General features: G+C 38.2%; 2 long non-coding RNA genes across 5 annotated transcripts in view; one reads left to right on the top strand and one right to left on the bottom strand.

Annotated features, from left to right (window-relative positions):
- The first annotated feature begins 126 nt into the window (after positions 1–126).
- LOC111243032 (uncharacterized) overlaps positions 127–18,372 on the top strand; it is a 22,810-nt gene continuing 4,564 nt past the window's right edge. Inside the window, exons 1-3 of one of the 2 annotated variants that reach the window (XR_002670270.2) lie at positions 129–274; positions 818–867; positions 1,171–10,181. This is a non-coding gene — a long non-coding RNA (uncharacterized LOC111243032). Of the gene's footprint in view, positions 275–817; positions 868–1,170; positions 10,182–18,372 lie in introns of those variants that run through there. The other variant, XR_015330058.1, reaches the window with a different exon arrangement.
- The window catches only part of LOC111252352 (uncharacterized), a 12,581-nt gene continuing 9,295 nt past the window's right edge, over positions 15,087–18,372 (bottom strand). For 2 of the 3 annotated variants that reach the window (XR_002674171.2, XR_015330051.1), the window contains one exon: positions 15,087–18,073. This is a non-coding gene — a long non-coding RNA (uncharacterized LOC111252352). The remainder of the gene's footprint in view (positions 18,074–18,372) is intronic. The other variant, XR_015330048.1, reaches the window with a different exon arrangement.

The following is an 18,372-nucleotide window of genomic DNA, read 5'->3' on the forward strand; positions in this document are numbered from 1 at the left end:
CTAAACTGCAGACATAGCCGAGAGTTTAGCAGGCGTTCAGGATTCAGGAAAAGTAATAGACCAAACGTAAACACTCACGCAGCGCCATGTCCACTGTCGTCTGTATGCGTCGTAGAAGAGGCGCAGGCGTGCTAAGTTCTTAAATACATCGAGGCGTCGTCTGCTAGACATGTACACATACTATCAATATGTATTTCCAGATATACGTAGTTCAGTCAAAAAAAAATTAGACTTCAATAGAGCTATTTTATCATGTCAGAGGAGCTGCGCAAAGGTGAGTTGTTAAGTGCATCCGAATAGATCCTTGCGATAGATTCGACGTTTATTAGGGATAAATGGGCTATCATATTGGTTTACAAGAGTAAAATATTAAGTAGCTTTATAAAAATTTTTGAAAGTCGTATAGCAGCGGCGAACACTAGAGTGAAGAAGAGCGCCAATAATCTGGTAACAGGCTGGTCAATCTCGGATACACGCCATGCAGATACGGCCCTTAGGTGCCGAGTGTGAAACCCAACACGTGGTGGCTTTCAATTTCCAATTAAAGAAACTTACTTCAGATTTTAAAAACATAACCTTACCATACTTGTTTTGTTCTGGGCTGCTCGACTTTATGAATAGCTTGGAAATGCCAAATCGAAGTAAGCAAGCTACGATTAATTATGGAACGTATAAACAAAGTCATATGTGCACAACCGAAGTAACGTAGACATTTCCTAAAAATAATGGTTGATAAACGAATATTTATTTATCTTATAAATGTTCGTTCGAGTCCATCTATTCGTAAACGATTGTAGTTCCTTATTTTATTTTTCAGAGAAAACTATCCTCTCCTGTATCTTCTGTCTTCTACTACGCTCTATCAATGTACGTTTTAATTTAACTTGTTTTATGAGAACCTCCTTTACTGCGATATATTTCTGACGATCCATTTTCACGTTAGGAAAGTATTTAATATTATCCAAAAGGCTTATCCAATGATGGGCTTGTTTGTTCTTTAACTAAGGTAAAATTTCTCTGGATGCTTTTCATAAGTGCCATTAAAAGTTCCTGCAGGAACTCCTTCCTTTGCTGCCTCGTTTTTACATGCTGTACAGCCTGGCCCATTATAAGATTAACTGACTTCACAATCCTAAGTATTTTAGTATCATAAGAAATTATTCGTTTCAGAACTTCGTGATACTGCGACTTGAGATACGTATGTTTAAGAAATACTCCGAATTTAGGAAGGTTTTACTTGGCTTTAACGTACAGAATGTATGTGCAGATTAACAGGCTAGATGAGAAAATACTTTCCCATGCATGCTTCGACGAATGTAAGAGGAAATCAGAAAACTTCTACATATGTCCTTTGACACCTGCTGTTAGCCAATTGGTGTAATAAACATTTGTGGGCTGTTCGTTAGTAATTCGACGGGTGAACCTTTCTTTTTCAGTGGAGTATGATAGTAATGCTCTTTGTCCCGAACCTTGTATGTCAATGTCATACAGTATTTCGACTATTATAAAAAATAAGTGCTTTATTATAAGCTCACCCGATAAATTTTACGCTAGCCTAGTTTAATTAGTATAAAGATGTGGAGACTCAGATCGTATTAAATTTAATTTAATATATCACAGACGGGAAAGTTTCTATTTGCGGAAGTAAACGTGGTTTCCACATGTTATTTATAAAGAAACTATTTTGCTTGCAAAGGGAAAACACAAATGTACCTATGTTTTGAGTAAATTTTTTTCCGACCATAAATCAACTTCTCCCGAACTGTGAATCTGCCTCTCTCCTCTCTTTCGATATGTTATAATGCCTACTAAACTTAACAACAGAGCAAATATATTGTATGCCATTTAAATTTTGATTTGGTTTCAAAGATACATGGGGCCGTTGGCGATCACTGTGATAAAAGCGCAAAATGAACTTGAATGCCCCACGAAACCTTTTCAGTCAACATGCTCAATTATAATATTATTACTTGGAGGAAAGAAAGTATAGTTTTAATAAAACATCGTGTGATAGGTGCTTCAGCTAAAGTCTAGTTCTGAGAAAGCCGTTATTACAACATTAATTTTTAAACTATTGTATAATTGTTGACGTTGTGAATATAAAGCAAAGCTATGTTTCACTCGTTTCTCATTCAAGGAACTTCTCTCAGACCGTTAACTTCAGCCGGTAGTAGTTAGCCTCATCGAGATCTATTAGTACCGAAAGCATGCTTCGCCCTGGTACAGACACACGTTTACGTAAAGTAAGATACTTCAGGTGGCTGCCAAGCACTCGTTTCTGTAACAATTTTATGAGAAAGAGCTGAGGCTGTATATATATATATATATACATAATATGTATATAAGATACCCGACCTGCTAACCCAAGAGTAATTCGACTAAAGATAACCAATCCTCAGATATGAGTGTTCTGCGGCTTGAGACTCGCCTTAGAATCTACTTCTCCGTTAGGCCTTTATGATCCTCGTACCCATCATCCTTCATCAACGAATTAATATCCCTTGTAGAATTCATGCACTTAATAGATTTCAAGTTACTCTTTTGCTTTCATATTTTACGCTGTTCTTTAACTTTGGAAAGGCCGCATATAAACTAATTTGTGGCTTACACATTGATACATTATTGTGAAGAAGGGTCTCCGTAAAAATACTCTCCAGGAATGCCCACACTCGAGCATACAACTTACCTGAACTTGTTTTATGACATACGCCTGGCTAGCGCGTCAGCTATCGCTTGACCTAGTGATTCGACCAGACTATACATATTTTGTTCTTCAGACAGACACACTTATAGGACACAAAGATGCTAGAACTCGTGTCAAATCTCCACGACCTTGTGATTTGGTAAGTATTTTACCAAATATTGATTCTATACCCCTACTCATCGTTTAAGAAACTAGCTGCGAAATTACAATGATAATAATTTTATCATGTCTAATGAGTAGCATGCCATAACATGAGTCAATGTACATCACATATAGTATACATAATGTGCATTCGATGTGAAAATGCATTTGTGGTCGAGAAGGCCGTAACTTAGCGTGCTTGCCTGCGCAATTAATCGTAGACAATGAACCTTTAAGCGCACTAATAACTTGTCCTTTTTGTTTTCTTCGAATCAGCTGGTGTTTTAAGCTGAGTACATTTACTGAGAACAATTGAAGCCATTGGATTGGCGCGAACTGTAGTAGGTTAGGTTAGGTTAGGTTTAGATGCTTTTTCACCTTGCTTAAAAGCAATATGAAGTCGAACTTTATCTGCTATGAGATAATTATAGACCACCATGTTATGATAATGTTTAAGTTCATCATTAATAAAAAATAATAGCGGTAATCAGTTACATCGAAGTGTTCTGTCAGGACAGTCCGATTTGGGCTTTTTACCAACATATTTCACGCCATTTGAGTCTTTAAAGATCGACGAGCCAGCTTTTAGTATGCTTATATACTGGCGATGTAGTAACGTTGCAGTCGCAAACATGTTGCGTAGTTACCTTTCTCCTATCACTTACTTTGCAACCGGCTGACTGTATTCTGCGGCAATAGTTTAGGAAATATTATAAACATAAACGCTCAAACACAAACATGTAGATGATATACATCTATATATACAATGTCGTACGATATGTTGTTTTGATGGGCGTTTCACACATAGCGCTGTAACTTGTTCTATACATAAAAGGTCCTATGGATTCGTACTTTAAAAAAGTATTCAGCAGTGTAGAGAAGCGGGTTTCGGATTCAAATTAGGGAACATTTTAGAAAACTGAGCAGGCAACGAGTAAAATGAAAAAGATTCACCTGTTAAGTACGTGCAAACCCTATGCCTACTAAGGTCGAATGAATTATCCTATTCAGTTGTCTTAAAAAGTTCCCGGGTTGAACAGCTGCATGATATTAAGGTCAGTAGAAAGAGTAATGATTCATGCAATAAGCTGGATTGGTCACGCTGGGTTACTCATTGCCTGGTTGTGTTGTAAATTTTACAGTCACAATCACTCGTTCCTAGTGTTGTTCTACCTGAAGTGCTAACAGACGCCCTTTCCATTGGAACAAAAAAAAATCTAGCAAAAGCCAAAGTTATGTAAAATAGCCTGTGTAAATAAGGAAAATGATGTTTTACACGTGACAGCAGTGAAAGGCAAGACTAGTATACAGAGATCGTTTTCAGAGACAGAAAAATCTATGCCGAATGAAGTTTCTTTTATTATTAAAATTTTTCTTTTTGAAGAGTATCTTCGCACATAGAAACGGTACAGTATTGGACAGATAGTCTTAAGTCCTAAGCATTAAACAATTTTATATGAGGGCAGAATACTAAGACAAGTAAATGAAGCAAGCCTGTTTCCTTTTCGTTAAAAAAAAATCATATACTGTGAAACAACGAAAATTGTTCAGGATATCAACATTTTCAGTTGCAGCTTTTGAGACTATAGTAAAATATTGTACAAATGATTAGAATACACTTCAGTTGTACAAACAAATTTACACCACGAAAGCTACAGGCAGGTAACTCAATAACATAACAAATACTAGATGGAAGATTTTAAAATTGGGGACGGCACACATTTCGATTCGTATGCTTTTTCCCAACCTCAAGATCGTTATACATATTGTATATAATAAATAATAACTCATGGTAGGCTAGGTTGCTACCTTAGATATTTCGAGGTAAGATAAACTGAGGCCATTATGGAATTTAGAAACAAAGACCGTGAAGGCATTATCAAAATATAACCTGTCTAATAGGTGGTAGAGATTACCTCTTTAATAGCCTACGAGCAAGTAAAGGATTCTAATATTAACTAGTCTGCAATTTATTTCTGCCGTAATGACTCAACATGTATCCATATAAGAACAATTTCAAAAATGGTTGATTAACAAAAAATTCGTGTAAAATATGTGTTCAGATGCTCAACGTATAGACCTTCATTCATTAGAGACAATGACAGGCTTAATCGGCGGCAAAATCAGTTACTTTATTACTACAGTACCTTTCTGCAGTGTTTCGGAATTTCTACCGATTACTCAAGAAAAGAAGAACGAAGGTGCTCTATAAAACTACAAATGGCTTTTGCGCGCACATCCTGAACCGTGTGTTAGCAATACACCGACATTTGCCGGACAAACAAAAAGTATCCTCGAAGTTTAATACACATTACGACTCTATGACTGATTGCAAAGTTATGTGTTAATTCGAATACAAGTCGTATTCTCTTAACTGCAACTTAATGTACTTTGAAAATTGATATGTGTCGTGATTTAACTTGATATGAATGAAGTGCGTATATTGAACTTACTAGAAGCTCAGGTAGGCTATACAAACTTTACTCCGTGGACGAACGTTCTAATGGAGTCTGCTATTACATACAAACTATTACTTTAAGAGATTGCCTTAATGTATGACCTGATATAAGCCACTTACTCCCACGCCAAAAAACATCGTTCGTCAAATATGTCTAGCTAAGAGGGGGAATACAATGGTTTAGCTGATTGCGGAATTTTAAAATTGCAGATTGCAAAATAGCTTTGTGGGTACACCGCACTTACCTCCGGCAATTGAGTCAGCTTTGTTATTGAAGTATTGGCTTTCCAACTACTCTGTACCTGACATATTGAGTCCAATATAAGAAACAAGCGTCACCGTATGCGGCGGCAGCTGCCTCAAGCTGCAGGGGTCCAGGCCTTCGGATATGTGTTCGATCGATGATTATGAGAAACAGAGAGAGAGAGAGAGAGAGAGAGAGAGAGAGAGAGAAAGAGAGAGAGGGAAAATTGGGGCACTTTGATTTCCCCGGCACCTGAAGCGCCAACAGGTAATTCGCGCGGTCGCCTATACAGCCGCCGAGACCATGTTAACTAATGAATAATCAGAAAATGTTGGACCGCGACGCGCACGAAAATGCTTCAATTGTTTTAAAGTTCAAAATGTTTTTTAAACATAAATCAGTAAAATATAAATTTGAATTACGCCCGTAAGTGGAAGCTTTCAAGTGCATGGATGTTTCACACGTGTCCGTCAGCCCTCCTTTCAATTTTGTTCCCCATAATTAAAATACTCTGATCCACTCAATATCATTTCAGAGAATGTTCAGGTCTATGCTCCTACTGGAGCACTTGACAGGGCAATTGCGAGTCCTGCGTGCCAGCTTGATCTCTGTGTGCCCTTTTTATGCCGAGAAAGCACGGTGCATATTGCTGAGCTATGTAAATGTCCCTCGACTTTAAACATCGCTTATTTTGTATTACCTTAACCGTCACACGAGTATCGTATTTACGTTTTCAAAAAAGTCGTGTTCCTCATAAGGTTAAAAAAGTATTTCAAAGTCTGCTCTAGTGTCTGATAGATAACTCGCAATCAATCCCTCCTGCTATCTACTCTGATGTTATAATACTGGCTGTATATATAGTTAACGGATGTAAATAACAGAGAAGAGTGCTGCCGAACCTACTAACATATAACAAGCCTAGGAGTTATATAAGCTAGTTTTTGCTAGTTTGGCTATTTATTCGACAGTAAAATGATATAATAGTACTGAATAATCTAAGTCCATTGTAAGTTTGGCAGAATTGAAATACTAGATAATTTCAGATGAGTGTAAACAGTGAACCACATCTGAACTTAGATGATGATCGATAATATTAAGGCCCTATGTAGAAATCAGAAACTCAGCATGAGCGGAAAAAACATAAAGAAAAAGATGCATAGCGTCATCTGAATATGCAATGAACAAATCAACAGAGAAAGGAAGAACAAATAAAGATATTTAGCCTTATTTCTCTTTATTGAATCAGCAATGCGTGCTCAACATAGGTAAAAATGGTATGATAAATGGGTAAACCGAACGTTTATACATGTTAGGTTTGAAAAGAAAAACAAAAAATTCCAAGTTAACAAGATTCATTTAGACTTCTAAGTGTAAGATGTACATATAGTGGGCAATGTGCGATGTTTCGGGGACCTTCAAGGGGTATTTTCTATTTTATGTGCTCGTGTTAGTTAAAGGTCCCCCATCTGAAATTTCACCTTACCGTTTTATCAGTCTGAATCTTTCTCTGTATATTGCACCCCTGAAAGGATTAGAATTCTATTGGTGCACAGGTAAGATCCGTTCTAACTTACTCCCTACTTTTCCGAGTTTTCACTTGGCAACGGTCATTTTTATTTACTTTGCACAATCGTCTGTCTGCTCCATAAATGTGATGACATCATTTTGTCTAAAGTACAATGCGCTATACAAGAGGAAATCTTCCTCATGAAGCAACTTACAAGGTCATTAAAATATCATTGCATAGAGCGGGTTCTTCATGGACTGATCTTACTATCCGCTATGATAACGGATTGTTAACAATATCAAAAACGTCTACTTCTGGAGCATTATCAAACAAATTACTACAGCAGTTTTTAATTTTTAATTTCAAACAAGTTTATCTTCTGGAGTTCGCGGAGCACCGCGGGTCATTTTCTTCGTAAAGAGATACATCTTCGTGTAAAATCTATGAGGCGCCGCATGTTTGTACTATGAGTTTTCGGACAAATCCCGTACTTATTATACCCTTATGATGAGATGGAGACCATACCTTTGAGCAACACAGTAATTTAGGATCAATTAGGGCGTTATATAGGTTTTCACCACAAAGTTTTATAATATACACGTTTATAATATAGGGTTGCAAAGTTACGATGCTGTTTTTAAACATCAAACAATGCGCGTTTTGAACTTCAGTGACACCTAAGTCCCGATATAGTGGTACCCACCGTATTTGATCACCATTTCGAAGATGCACAGTGAATAAATAGAATAGTGTGAATAAAGTCACTCTGTTGTCTGTCGTTCAGGATACAGCTAAGTCAGACGCTTTCTGGGTGGCATGTATTATTTTGTTGATCTTGGTAATGATTCTGAGGTTATTGTTGCGTTCTTTGTGATAGCGGCACCTTCGAATCAAAGATTGGGACCTTGACAAAATATGATATAAAAAAGAACGCCTAAACAAAACCCCGCGGAACCTCTCACGGAACATCTGCAAAGCCTAACAGGGAGTGCCAGAACCTTGTCCTATTATTATTATTATTATTCAACTGACCCGTGAGGTCGGTGCATCACCAGTTTATAACTCTGAGGTGTACCAAAAGCAAACACCTTCGAGATTAACAGGTCGTTATCGTTAGTCGTACACATGCGTACTGCCCTCATGAGCAACGGGACGATAATTCCCAACCGTCAGACGCTGTCTCCTTTCGGGTCACAATAGCCCGTCGTCGAAAGATCTTAAAAAGATAACGAGAAAAATATGTCGGTTTCCTAAAGATGATTGCAGGTAGTTTGCGAGGAGTGAAATAACTTCCAATTAAGGTAGTCAAATTTCCTGATCACCAATTTGGGTGCGAAGTTTTATGTCATCTTAGATCCGTAGAAACTTGATGGACAGCACCAGAATAAGTTTCACCGAGAACAAGTTTTGATTTGAAATAGTTTAAAGCTGTCGTCGCTTTTCCTCTATCGTCCATTGCTAGTGAATTAGCGGTTACCAAAAGGGACGTCCCATTACGTATCTTTAGTTCTTTAGGTGACTGCAGTACCTGAAGTATTGGCAATGATGTCTTGTAGACATTTTTCTAATAGGCAAGATGTAAAATTTTGAGCTTGTCATTCTGATCGCTGACGACGTACAGCCTACGAAAAAAAGTCTGTCTATTGTGCATAGTGCTTGAGATCCTGTTCTTAGTGGACATCCTTGATGCTGAACGAGCACAATATCAACAGGCAGAAGTGACAAAGGTTGCAAAATACCTTCCCAACTTCCAGTTTCAAACGCATGTCGGCTAGCAGACTTCATCTGCTAAATAGCCGCTTTCCTTCACATTTATCCAATGTCAAAATAAATTATAAACGTTTCGTCTGCACAACGTGAAGGCTTCTTAACCAAAACAAAAAAAATAAAAAATTTATATTTAACGATTACTCTCCCTCAAGAATTAAAGCAGTTAAGGGAAGCGTCCTCTAAGTCAAATAAGTCATTTTTCAAATTGGCAAATCACTCTTAACCATAAAGCCAGTATACGCCACACCCGTGCTTGATTCTTTCTACAGCTTTTTGATCTCGGTGGAATACAAATAACGGGTGTCGAAAATGCTAGTTCCTCCACCCACTAAACCTAGCCTAGGAGGCAAAAAGACGATCCCAGTAAGCCTGTAAAACCAAAGACATAACTTTTTAGCGGTAAATAACGACGACCATTTTCTAATAAAAGGTTAGAAAAGAGGAGCAATAAACAAGAAATTATTGCGAACTTGAAAGTTGAAATGAGTCCGATTTCGGAAAGCATTAGGCGAACGAAAAGTAAAACCGAAGTGGGGTAAGATTTTAAAGAAGAACTGTAAGGGAAGAGCATTCCAATGTTAAACGATATTTAACCATAAACAAACGAGAAATGAGAAAAGGAAGCAATAAGGCGGAAACAAACATCACCATCATATCCATTCACATTCCTACTGTGCCTTTAGCTACAGTAGCTAACATGTCTATCGAACAAGGTTCATCTCTCGACTTTTTCAAAAGGTATTGTATGGTACTTATTTATTAAAGAATCCAGCAGGTAGCCTGCAGTAACTTGCTCCTACTTCGTGAAGTCCCTGATGGGCTTTCCTGGATCAACCAAAGCAATACTTCAATGAATTTATTATCCAGAGTAGCAACGAAGACGGCCCCCGTAAATACTGCTCTCTCATGCTCGTCATAAAGTAACTTCCCAATGCACTACGTAAAACTAGAGACGAGCCGATATTTTCTCGCGGTCCAGAAAGTATTCTAGTTTATTAATAATTAACGTTTTAGCTCCATGTGGGTAATCATTTCAAAACTATCTCCTTTAGAGCTTCATGGCTAATTGAACTCAAGGCTTCAAGTCTCTTCTCACTTTGCAGACAAATGCTACATAAAATAATCCGCCGAAACTAACTTTTATTAGTAACTTTCGTAATTAGAGTTTTTCTTTTTTTGGTCAAGTTCTTGTATATGTCACCATAGGAATTAATATGGCCTGTTTAATTTGATGTTCGGGACAATCTTCTGGCAATCTAAAGTACAACTCAATTTAACCCAAATTTATGTAGAAACTGTCACCTTTTTTTGTGTAGGAAAGAATCACTAGTAGATCGACCAGTGCCTGCTTTCCAAAGGTATCGTTGACGAAAGATTCTTGAACCAAGATTTTGCCTTCTTTTATACCACGTGTTGTCCAGTTATAGACTATAATTTGGTATAATAGAATACTTTGAGCTAACATACCTTAAGATACACGTGAAGCCTTTGCCACTGCAAGCGCCAGATCTCCAGGTGGTTATTGTGTAAACACTTTACGTATATTTAAAATACAGCGTTCGTTCAAAAAAACGATCCTGAATTATTTCTTTAGCCGTTCACTATAAGTATTTAGTTATTGCTTAGTTAAAATTTATTTAAAATTTATTAGTTAAAATGCGACGGCATATGTTTCAACGGAACGCGGCACGAACGTTCGGAAAAACCTTTGTGGTTTCAAAATCGCTTTTATAAAATTTTCTACCTATGGGTGTCCATCGGATTAGACTGTCATCCGGCGAAAGGAATATATATATATATATATATATATATATATATAGAAGGTGTACGGGACACGTAATGTATGAAGTACGCTGTTGTTTTCTAACAAAGAAACGTTGATTTAAATATTTCATACCACAAAAACTTCAAAATGCTTTAAGTGAATATTAGTCAGGATTTTAATATAATTTGTTTAGCCAACATGTAAAAGAGTTTATGGAACACACAACCATTTATTTTACAGATAAAAAAAAATGAAAACGCAAAGTAACCAGTTTGTTTGTTTCAAAGGCAAACTGAAATGAAGTTAAGTTCTATTGAGTAGTACAACTTAGCTTACTATTTCAAAATCCGCAAGTAATTTTTCAATAGCAAGGTTCCGTCAAGCGATATTGGCAGGTGAAAACATGTTTGAGGGGCGCTCAAATACGCTGCATGCAAAAAATTCTATCGGGATTGAATTCTATACCGATAGCATGCTGTAAGAGCCAAGAAAGTAAAAACCTAAGACGGCCAAAAAGTTTAGAAGATGCAAAAGGTCTCAAAACAATTAACCGTTGGAGCTTATCTGACTTAATTGGCACTTAACATCCTACCCTCTAAAACAGCCGTTAATAAAGTATATCAAAAATGGCTCTCTGTGTGATTTATATAGCCTATTAAGTTTAAACCCTATTGAGGACTTTCAGGTTGCTTCATAAAAATCTTGCCAGAATTAATCAGGAGCAATATCGCTGACCTTCGGCTTTGGCAAAAAAAGATGTTTTAAACTTGGTGGGGGTACTGTTCAGTGCAAAGAGATTAGATAACAGCTAGCCTTCGGTCATATTCAAAGAACGGCGCACATTTTTCTGCCATAATGAATTTGTTCTACTGTTCCCGAAAGCGCTGGCTTTCAATGGGCATGAAGAATAGCGGATGCTAGAACATTTGGTACAACAAACAGCTCGCCAAGTTTACTCGAAATTACCTAGGCCATCTGGTACATATTTAAAGATACAATGTGGGGCAAATGGGCCTGACCGGTTGAGGTACTTTAGTCTTATTGTTTTAGAATTATTATAGGCTACAAAAGCACGAACATATTTTTATTATCAATTTTTTTCTGCTATATTTTTCATTATATTCTTGTGACAGTCATTCAGCGAATACGTTCAACCTTAAAATATAATAACTCTCCTCGTTAGGATTAACTTAGTGGCCAAAGTTACCGAATTTGACGTTAGGTGCACGCAATTACACACGTTTGGCATTCAGGGGCTGCTTAACTTAGCAAATGTCTTAACGAACAAAACTATGTGATTGAAAACACATGCGGGCTAACCTGCCTGAATTGTGGCTGCTGATGCGTTGTCTCGTGAATTCGTCTTCGAAAAGAAGAATAAAGGGGCTTGAAAATTCATACTTGAGGACAAGTAGGTCTCTTGCGGCTAGCACATTTACTTCAACTGAATCCTTTCTTTGGGTAATCAAATCTAGATGCCGAAAGACTTTGTTCATCCGAAACTTTAGTTTTCTTTGAAGATTTAACCTATGCCTCGAGGCTGTTACCTGTTACGAACATCCTGCAACATGGGCTAAAGCGCAATCTCCTCGCGCAATCTTCTTTCATCGTCGTATAGATTCATATCGTTCGTTTTTTCTTTTTACAAGACTATTCTATAGTAGAAGTGGACTTGCCTGGTGAAAACGCGTTATGTCTGCAACATGGTAAAAACGACTGGCAAGCTGCATTTAACGAAATGGCCCAGTTTTATATCGGGTTAAAAAATCAAGATTTTTAGCACACTTCCTGTGGCAATCAATTGCGCAACTACTAACAGCACTGAATTGTTCAGCATGAGACCCGACTAATATAAACAGTGTCATACCTCAAGATGACCATATTTTTACGTTTGAGATGTACTTGTGTTTTTTGGAATCCGAGACTATTCATCCCGATATCGACACTCTGACTTTTAACAAGCGAATTATAGTATAAAATCCGCAAACTCAAGCGTTTAACCAATGGGGTTTTGTCTTCGAACTACAGTGGCAGAGGCAGCTTGCCATATAAATTTTGTGTTCGCTGGAGGTTCTACTGCTACAAACGCCGTGAGCCGTTGGCCCCAAAAAAAACTCGAAAATGAATCTCGTAAAGGACCTCATAAAAAGGTCAATAACCAAGACTTGAAACAATGGAAGTCCCTATATTTTTTGAGTTTTTCGTTTGGTATCGCCGTTAAGCACTATATCAGACGGCTGGCTTCCAACACGGAGTGAGTTATGTCTGTGCTGGGGTTCGAACCTAAACCGAAAGGTATCAAGAAGCGTAAACAAATACGTTACCTACTGAGCTAAGAAAGGAACCTCTCAAACCGACAGGTCTCGAAGTATTTGTATATTAGCACCAGGTTTGGTGGCCATGAAAACACCGTACGGGTTCAACTCAGCCGAGTAAAACAATTGCTGCCGCGTGGTTTTAGCGAAGATAAAAATATAGACGCAAAGACGCTTGCTCCTTTCCTTTCAATTTGCAACAGGGACCCAGTCTCGCACCAAATTGTCACCTGCGATGAAAAGTGGAGGTTCTAGGATCGCCGCAGATGGCCACCTCAATAGGCAAATGTAAAGATTGAACCGGTAGATCAAGTGTACAGCTGCAAAGGCATATGGTGCTTGGATGCTCATTTAATGTAGGTGCTATTCGCTTTAACTCCATGAGTCCTGGTTCACTGTACACTGTCAAGAAAAAAAATCCAACAAAGCCAAAATTAATGAAAAAATGTACCGCGCCTATTGCACAACAACGCTTGACCTCGTTCCGCAAGGACAAAGGCAATAAAAACACAGAAGTTTTAGCTGGAAATTCTGCCATCCGCCATACTCGCCAGTTTACCACTAATTTCGATCTTTTCGACAACCTCTACAAAAGTTATTCCAGCCTGAACATGATGTTAAAATTGTTTTTCGGGACTCCATAGATTCCCATATCCCAGATTTCTACAATAGTAAACTTCATAGCTTACCGTCCAGGTCTTAGATAATAATGACGTATACTTCGATCGAAAGCAAGCCTTCCTATACTTAAATAAGCTAAAGTCTTTTAGAACTTTAGAAAGCTAAAGTTGGTGTCTTGAACGATTTAATCTATAGCACATCTATTCAATCAATATCGAATTAACTATCGGTGTATAAAGTACTTCTACTATATTGTTGAATACTTTGTGAAATAAAAAAAAGCCTGTACTTCTTTCAGATATATCGAGGAGGGGAAGTTGCAGTTATCCACTTAGACATAATGAAAATGTGATAATATATTCCGTTGATCCGATATAAAGACGTCATTATTTCTAGTCTATTATCAACGTTGGGCGCATAGCATAGACTGAATCGAATCAAGTTGATTTTGGCCTACAAAGTAACTCTGAGCAACATTACTCATAAACAGGCCGATTATAATTAGTTCTTTCTAAAGTTGAATTAATATAGGAGCCAAGGCATGCGTGGGAGATAATACTTGCGAACGTCGCTGAAATTAACTTAAAGCAATCTAATTCAGGCCGCAATTGGCTTGTAATATGCTTTTAAAAAACATGTATCATTTTGGCTGCGTAGTAGGACAGCATATAGGAAGGTTGCTTATGTGATAAGATACGAATATTGGACGGCTATAGAAGCAACGATAACCTGTATCTAAGACAATCCAGAGCACCTCTCAGTAGCCTGGACACGCTTAGCTACATTTGATTAGGAAGTTCGCCCAGTACAGCTAAACTCGAACCTTACTGTGTTAATCAGCGAAAATGGTTTAGCTTAACATACTCTGTCGTTTAAATTCAATTTATTATATGCTAATAACAAACGGCGAACTTCTCGCGTACGATGCTTTATTTTATTGAACTAGCAGCACCTGACCTAACAACGTCCCATTCTTTGTAATAACAGTCCTGTCATGAACTTGCCTAAAGCAATTGTTCCTCTGCCGTCCTTAGCAACTTCCCACGGAAAACTTTAGCACTCTGAGGCCCTCATAGAATATATATTCTGGCTGAACCAAGCTTTAAACATATCGGAAAATTATCCAAAACGCACTTGTGTGTGTTGCCGCGAAACTGCGGCAGATACAATATAGCTAGCACCCTTCTTCTTGAGACCGTCACCCAACGAACTGTGTTATTTGAAACGCACGAAATCGTTGATCTCTATTAAAGAAGATCTCTGCAACCGCAATTGTCCAAGGCGAAAAGGCATAGCGTATAACGAGGAAGAAGAGTAGCGTAAAATTTATACTACGGAATTTAGGGGTGCATTTCAGCCCATTGAACTTTACGCGAGTGTCGGGACTCCATCGCGAAGATGTAGTTTCTGATGCACGTTATGTCGCCAATACATTGGGTTTTGTACGATTTGACGGTACCAACGCTAATCCTTACTTGATGTCGAAAACACGTATTGAAAACGTTTTCATTTCTCCGATATTTTTACCTATGTCTCTTTTATTGGCACAATGAAGCTGACTGTAACATGAACAGAGTAGTTTTTCTACTGTAGATAGTCTAGCGTTTTTAATGATAAGTAATAAACAAATACATTGATGTTGATCAACTTTTTATCTAACTGTTAGTCTATAAATAATTAATGGATGCTACCTCGCTTAGCAACAACTGCTACAGAAAGAACTATCATGCCTTTAGAAAAAGAACGTTCTTTAGTTCCACCAAGTTATTAGCACTTCGTGAAAAACGTTCGATGATTACTAAAATCCAAAATAATCTTCAGCAAAATCAAACAAAGACATATTAAGTCCGGTATCGTACCTGATTACCTTAAGCAAGCACAGTTTATGGTTAGTAGCAACGCTGGTGCTTGTGTCTTTGTCAAGAATAGGCACAGGAAAAGCTTTTCCACCACAGGCCTGTTGATATTCTATAATTTCTAATATTTGCGATATTGACAATTCCCCAAGGATGTCACTATTTTCTTTGTATAGTAATAATTAGTCATTAATTAACAAATCATATAGCTATAAGATTTTCCCATACTTATATATTTATATCTTAGTAATGAGCCATTATATAGTTCTTCCACAGAGTATTTCACGGTATTTGCAAGGCGTATGTATATATCGAGAGAGAGACAGAGAAGCCCACCTAAGTAACTTTGTTCTGAAGATTGTTTGTGTGAATTTAAAATGTCTTAAAAAGTTTAATCAATATAACTTATCCACCGAATGCTTTCATTTAGAACCTAAGCCACTCACAAGCTCGTTGTAAATGTGCCGACGCCTTCTTTATGGCATAAGTGACCTGGTCGATATCATTATACTGAGACTCTATCTTAATACACATACGGCTTCATATCTGAATTGGTCGGCGGCTTATTGCGGAAGGGGCTCCCAGTCAGTTCTCCATTAGGTGCTACAAGTTGGGGCCCTATTTTGTTGCATACATCTTAGTTTTTCTTCGGCCATTCGAAACTGCACAACAATTTTAGGAATATGATGATAAACTGCATTAGTACTGTAATCACCCTCTTGGAGATCAAGTATGAAATCCTTTGCTGCGCAATAGGCTTAGAAAATTAGCTTTGGCGGAAAATATGCCGCTACCCACAAGAAGCACATCCTCTAGATCGTGTGTAGGCCAGCAATAATTTTTTGGTTCATTTTTACATCAACGATAAAAAATTGTTCCTTCGAGAAAAGGCGGGGACAATCTATTGCTTCATGCCCGAAAGAATCAGACAGCAAACAACAACAGCCAAGTCTCTTAGTTTTATTATTCACGTAGAGCATCTGTCTGACTTTCGTTACGTATGACGTGAACTTCGTGAACGGTCTGTGATATCGTACACTTATTAAACCTTACTTCCTAGTGGCCTGATTAGGCTAGAACGATTGTTAGAAATGCACTTTTGGACGGCAGCGATTTTCTTTGGCGTCCACATTGTGCCTTCTTTGTCGTCTTTCTATTACCCTTGTAGTGTACTAAAACGTATTCCTGCCTCTTCTATATTCACATAAACTCAATAGTGACGCGGCCACTGTTGATTTAGAACGATCTAAAAAGTCTATAATTTCAGCGGGACTTGTTTTCTGTCTAGAGATTTAATAATAGGTAGTCTTTGTTTAAACTGAGAAAATCTCGAATTGGAGTTTATTGTTTTGTTGTAGAAATAACCGGCTTTCGTTTGGTACTACCAGATAAGCGCGATAAACGCATGCCCGTTACCACAACCAGCATGTCAAAGCCTATCATAATTTAGGTACAGTACCATGCATGTGTAGACATACATTTTCGGTTTTGGCCAGTCATGGGTAGTTGCTAACAGTAGAGGCTTGTTGTTGTGATGTTTTTAATGGCAGCTTGGTAGGACCATAAAAGGCAACAGAATAGAAAATCTAGCTTGCTGTTTCTTAAAAAGTTTACAGCAAGTTGGAGGGGCAGGGGCTCTCGGGTTTGACTGTAGCCGGCCGACAAAATTGCCAGAAGGAACTGCCCGTCTAGCACCCCAGAGGCGAATCGTGCGGCGAGTTGCCAGAACCTAAGCGGGCCCTCTCTGATGTGGTACGGCCTAACGATCGTATCCAGGATATACAAATGGAGCGTTTTCAAACAAAAAGTAAATGAACGCTTCCCTCCAGACGAAGTCGGTTTTCGGGAGGACTTCCTCAAATGTATAAGAGGAAGGAGAGAATCAGAAGTGAATGGACTAAGGCGAGGAACCTCGAAAGCCATAAAGCGGCGTTTTTGGCATTTGCAGTTGTGAACAGGTTTTTCGTACCTTTTTTAGCTATAGCATTAAGAACTTACCTTCACTAGAGGCCTAACCTGAATTAATTTTGCTAGATTTGGGATTTCTCGAATAAACCTACGATTAACCATGGTAACCATACAAGCAGCTATTAATCTTCCATATTGATTAGCTATTTTCTTCAGTACCTTGTTGTAATGGTTATTAGTTTCTTATTAGTCATTTTTGCCAATACTGAAATTTTAAACCAGCGAGGCGGGTTCTTGTTAGTTATGTGGCAATGCACTGAAGGAGATGCGCATTATTTATTCAAGCCACGCCATCTCCACGTACGGCATCTGTGTGCGTGTTTCCTAAAGAAGCCCGGCTCCTTTCCCGCGATAGGCTCTACAATGAACACTGCAGTGAACGAGGCCTTATGCGCAACTCTGTTCGTATTGCGTTCCTAATGAACTTCCAAGCGCGTGCGGTCTGTCCAATCGACCCAGTTTTCCCGTATCCAAGCTTTGAAAAAAAGGCGATTCACGTCCGGCACTTCCGGTGGAGACTTCGTCAGTTCGGATTGGGGAACCCGACCTCCTACGCCGCAATTGCCTATGGTCTGACACGTCCCTAAAGCTGCTGACCAGATCTGAGTCTAGTCAAGAGGTAAGTCGCGCGGTGCGCCAATCAATAACGCAGGTCACAACAGCAGCGTATCACCATGAGCCTACGAGGCATCAAACTTGACGTGGCACGGGGGTGATATTCTGTCTGGTAGAATAATCAAACAAAACAACCGCAAAGAAAGTCGATATAAAATATATAGATATATATAATATAGATATATATTATATATATATCTATATTATATATTATATATATAATATATATATATATATATATATATAGCTAGCTGATCTTCGCTCAAAGTGAAAAAAAAACACGACGCGCTGCTTCTACCATGACCAGGTTGTCGATCTATTTTCAAAACGATGGGCTCTGTTCTAGTACCATGAATTACAGATGAATACAATCAAGCTAAAGCTCAGGCGGATTCAGACGTAGCACCC

This window comes from Varroa destructor, unplaced genomic scaffold (assembly GCF_002443255.2).
Source record: "Varroa destructor unplaced genomic scaffold, Vdes_3.0 BEIS01000001.1, whole genome shotgun sequence".
In the NCBI taxonomy this organism is placed as follows: Eukaryota; Metazoa; Arthropoda; class Arachnida; order Mesostigmata; family Varroidae; genus Varroa; species Varroa destructor.